Below are 5,462 nucleotides of genomic sequence, written 5' to 3'. Positions count from 1 at the left end.
CAGGAAAGCACTTATTCCACAAAGCCATCTCCCCCGCCCCATCCACCAGTTATTAGTATGCTGTTCTTGTACTGAGTTTCTGGGATTTTGATTATTATATGACAGGGAGTTTTTCTGTTCTTTGCTTTATTTTTCCCCAGTGCAGAGGATTAAACTCAGGTACTCGTGCTTGTCAGGCAAGCACTTATTGTACTGAGCTATCTCCCCAACTCATTCATGTGGTTTTAGTTGGGCAGATGCATCTTTCATTCCACTTTTTGTATTGCTCATTAAAAGTTTCCATCATTTTTTTCTCCTTTATTTTCTTAATGAATGTCTTATTTAGAATTGCTTGGTAATTCTTTCAGTATACTTATCATTACTTTTTCAAAGAGAAGATTTTTTTCTGATCGTATTGGACCTGATGGGACACTTTTGCACTTGTTTCTCTACTTCAGACAGAATTATATCAGAGTTTTTGGGTGTGCGACTTTCCTTGTCTTCTATGTTAGTGTCTCCTGCACTTGTTCTGAGTAAAAACAGGGCCTGAGGATACGATTTATTCATCTATTTTTCATTTTATATTTCAGAGCCTATTCTTTATCTTGATTTCTGTGATACACTTTCATGAAAGTTTGGTAGTAGTTTTCTGTATCGCTGTGATCAGAGCATCTGTGTAGAGTCTGTTCTGTATGTGTCTCTTCTATGTCAGAGACCCTTGTTATGTATGTGTCCCAAGATATTGCCCACTCAATTGAGAGTGAGACTTTTCTTGTATTAAAACTTTCCTTTGTCCTTCATTGTACTATTTTGGTTATTTTATTACCCGAGTACTTCCTGGCATTATTACCCAAGAGAGAATATGTGTATAAGGCAGCTATGATATTAAATTTACAGTAATACAATTAGCAACACTAATAATGGGTAGTAATAATTGACAAACTTTTGTATCTAATTGGTTAGAATTTTAGATCATAAGAACAAATATTATGACAGTGTAGCTAACGAGATAATAATTTATATTTTCATTGGTTCACCTATGTGCTATCTGGTCACTTCCCCTTGATATATCTGGAGTCTTCCAGGAAAAATAGTTCACTCTAGTAATCTGTTGCCATCCTGCTTTAAAAGGATCAAACTATAGTTGTAGGTACAGGTCTGGTTACCGCAGTGGCTAGCAGTGTGCCTCAGCTCATTCAGTTAAAACCTACTGAAAAACTCAACCAGCTGGGCATGGCTTGAGTCTGGCTGCTGTACTCAGCTTCTTCCTGCTACGGCCATTGGAATTGAACCCTCTGTGCCCTGCCGGGTAAATGTTCTACTTCTGGTTTAACTCACTGGGTCTAGCACCTAGCTTCTCTGGAGGGAGTTTCACTGCTGTTTCCCAAACCAAGAATCTTCAATAAAGTTCTGTTCTGCTGGGTCCCAAACCGACCATTCTTTTCTGCTTAACTTCTATCTCACCAAGTTCCAAACATAAAAGCCCTCTCTGCTATGGAGTTCTTCTCAGTCACTTCTTAATTTTTTAGTCGTTTCTATCTTTCATTTCTTTCTTTATTGATTTCGACATACATTCATCTGGTAACATGAATTACTTATTGGAAGCCAACAATATGTGCTACAATCAATGAGAAATACTCATTATTTGTTATGTAAAATTCGGTATAACTTCTAAGTTTTTCCGTTTTCTTTGTAACTTCTTCTCTCTTTAGAAGAAAAAAAACTGAAAAATGAACACTAATCAGAAGTCAGACCTCATTATGCCACTCTTAGAAAAAAGGGTTTTTTTTAATTTGAAAATTATTTCTAGTCTTATCCTCCACTATTCCCAGAAGTCATTCTGTTATGGTAAGAAACAAAATCCATGTGTTGGGCATCTATTACACTGGGTGTATTAATTTAACTATATCACTGTTCTTAACATACTTCTCTCTATTTTACTATTTTGTACACAATGCTTTCAACATACTACTCGCTGAATTTACTTTTATTCATTGCTTTTTGTCCCTTAGAATGAATATATATATATATATATATATATATATATATATATCACAAATAATAATGAGAAAAATTCCATTGTGACAGCATCAAAACATGTTGGTTGGAGAGTAGGAACAATTATTGCTTTCCATGTATTTGTCTTTCTACTAGTCACATATAGGAAAAGATGTAGACATGATATGCTGTTCAGCAAATATCCCAATATAGTCCAGTATTCCACAAAAATAAGAGAATATTTTCTCTCCATGTGACTCTCCGTAGGCACATTCTACATCATCAATCACTTTCTTCTTTGGCCCAATAATCTCTTTGATCAGAAAATTTGGGACCCTGCCACGTTACCTGACGTAACAGTACAACTTTTCATACATCCTGAGTCTTAATTGACCTTGGAAAGCTAGGGCCAAAATGTTGGCTTTCCTTGCAGCCATCCTTTTCATCTAATTTATGTCTGCAAACTTAGGTTGTTAACCATCCAGAAGACAAGCTTATTGTTATTACCACTCAACTTAGGCTGTTAAGCTTAACTGCACTATCTGACTGCATATCAAACATCTTAGGCATAAGTTGAAACAGGAAGTTTTCATCAAGTATTGATAAGTTGAACTTTAAGACCCTACAGAATATGATAAAAATATTTAACAATGAGAATATATTTTAAAAATAAGCATAAAGGATTATATACATCTTATTTTTACACATAAGCCCAAACAATCTCACCATATACATTCTTGAAGCAGGACAGACCCACAATATTTCTTTTTCTGTCTTTTGCTTTCATTCACCAATCCCTTTATTTTGAACAACCATCTAACTGAGAGACTTCATAGCAAAAACTGGCATGTCACGACGATCAGCCCATATTTAGAATACCAGAATGACAGGCACACCAAGCATGAAACTACTATTACAGATTACCATATGCAGTGCAGTTGCTTACATAACAGGTATCAGTATATACAGTGAGTTAGGGTGAGAATATTTCCAATTAAATTCTAGATTAAAAACTCTTTTGGAGATTCTGAGGATCATTTCCTTGCCCATCTTTTACATACAACTGTATGTCTTGACATTGTCATGTTTCCTAGCTCTTCTCCTTTCCCTCTCTTGATTAGTTAGTCCTTGAGATCTTGCTTTCCTTTTACTTGTATTATATCTATCTATTTGTATTTCTTCTTTTGAGTTCTTATACTAGGGAAACTATATGATATTTACACATAAGTGTCTGGTTTATTTAAATTATGAGTATATGTTCAAGTGTGATCTACTTCAATATAAAGGCTTTGATTTTATCATTCTTAATAGCTGAATAATACTCCATTGTGTAAAACTACCAAATCTTTTTCAACTATTCTTCAGGTGATGTGCATGTTGGTTGATTCCAAGATTTGCTTATCACAGATTGTGCTGCTAAAAACAGAGGCACACATATATCAGTATCATATGATGTTTTCAGGTGATCTTGGAAAATTCCTTGTAGAGGAATAGTGGGTTTAAATGGGATTTCCTGCCCAACTTTTCTACGGAGACTCCATATTGATTTATATAATGGTTGCACCAGTCTACATACCCACCAGCAGTGGAGAAAGTTTCGTTTTTCCCCACAGCCTCTCCAAAGTTTGTTGTTCAGTGATTTCTTTATGATATCCATTCTTTCTGGGGTGAAATGATACCTCAATTAGTTTTAATTTGCATATCTCAGATGGCTACTGATGTGGAGCATTTTTTCATATATTTATTTGCTTCTTTAATTTCTTCATCTGAGAAACGTTTGCTCATCTCAGATGTCCATTTCTGGATTAGGTTTTTACATTTTGGGGCACTAGTGTTTTTTAGTTCTTTATAAATTCTAGAGAGCAGACCTTTGTCTGAGTACTTATTTGTCATGAATTGTTCCAAATTTGTGGGTTGCCTTTTCACTTTGTTAGTAATCTCTTTTGACATGAAAAAACTTCTCAGTAAGAGCAGGTCCCAGTTTTTAATTCTTTCAACTGTTTCCCGTGCGATTTGATTTCTGTCCATGAACTCTTTGCCTACTCCTATGTCTTCAAGAGTTCCTCCTACTTTCTCTTCCAGGGGATTTAGTGTATCTGCTTTAATGCTTAGATCTTTAATCCATTTTGACATTAGTTTAGGGCATGGTGATAGACCTGGGTCAAGTTTGAGTTTTCAGCATGTAGAGAGCCAGTTTTTCCAGCTCAACTTCCTAAAGGGGCTATCTTTCTTCTGGTGAGTATGTTTAGCCCCTTTGTCAAAGATAAGGTGGCTGCGTTTGTCTGTAGGGCTTCAGCATCTTCTAATCTATTCCATTGATCCTCAGGTCTATTTTGATGCCAGTACCATGCTGATTTTATCACAGTAGTCTTGTAGTATAATTTCAAGTCAGGAATTTTAATGTCTCCTGCCTTGTCTTTATTGCCCAGAATTGCCTTTGCTATTCTAGGTCTTTTCCGGTTAAAGAAAAAATTTTAGGAATGATTCCTCTATGTCTGTGAGATATGTCGGTGGTAGTCTGATAGGGATTGCATTAAATCTGTACAGTAATTTTGGGAGTATGCCCACTTTCTCAATGTTGTTTCTTCCTATCCAGAAGCATGGAATATATTTCCATTTTCTGAAATCCTCGATGATCTCTTTTTTAAGAGTACTGCAACTTTCCTTAAAAAGATCTTTGACTTCTTTAGTTAGGTTAATTCCAAGGTATTTCATTTTTCTTGGTGCTATTGTAAAAGGTATTTTTTCTATAATTTCCCCCTCAGTGTGTTTGTTGCCTGTGTAGAGGAATGCTATTGACTTTTGGGTATTTATTTTATAACCTGCTATGCTACCGAATTTCTGTATTAATTCTAGTAGCTTCTTGCTGGAGTTTTTTGGGTCTTCCAAGTAAAGTATCATGCCATATGCAAATAAAGATAATTTAAGTTCTTCTTTGCCTATTCTTATTTCTTTTATTTCTTTCTCTTGTCTAATGGCTGTCAGTAAAGACTCTAGAACTATGTTGAACAGGAGTGGCATTAGAGGACATCCTTGTCTTGTACCAGATCTAACAGTAAAACATTTCAGTTTTTCCCCATTTAGAATTATCTTAGCCATTGGATTTTTATAAATGTCTTTTACCAGATTGAAGTAGAGGCCATGTATTCCATTTTTCAGTAGGAGTTTGAACATGAATGAGTGTTGTACTTTGTCCAAAGAATTTCTGAAGCAATGGAGATGATCATGTGGATTTTAGGTTTCGCTCTATTGATATAGTGTATCACGTTTATAGATAGTGAACCGCAGCTGGATATGTCATTGAATACTACCACTTGCTTTCAAGACATTTTAAGTTTTTGTTCATTTTTTATTACCATTTTTATAATCATATTAAATAGAGTTTAGTAATGTTAGGTATGATATTAAAACAACATGCGTTTAGAAGACAAAGATGAGTGGTGCTTTAAGCAAGGTTTTGAATTACAGATCTCTGTTCTCAATGT

This window comes from Octodon degus, unplaced genomic scaffold (assembly GCF_000260255.1).
Source record: "Octodon degus isolate 3935 unplaced genomic scaffold, OctDeg1.0 scaffold00103, whole genome shotgun sequence".
Taxonomy (NCBI): Eukaryota; Metazoa; Chordata; class Mammalia; order Rodentia; family Octodontidae; genus Octodon; species Octodon degus.
The sequence above is the reverse complement of the archived record's forward strand: the minus strand, read 5'-3'. Positions refer to the sequence as shown.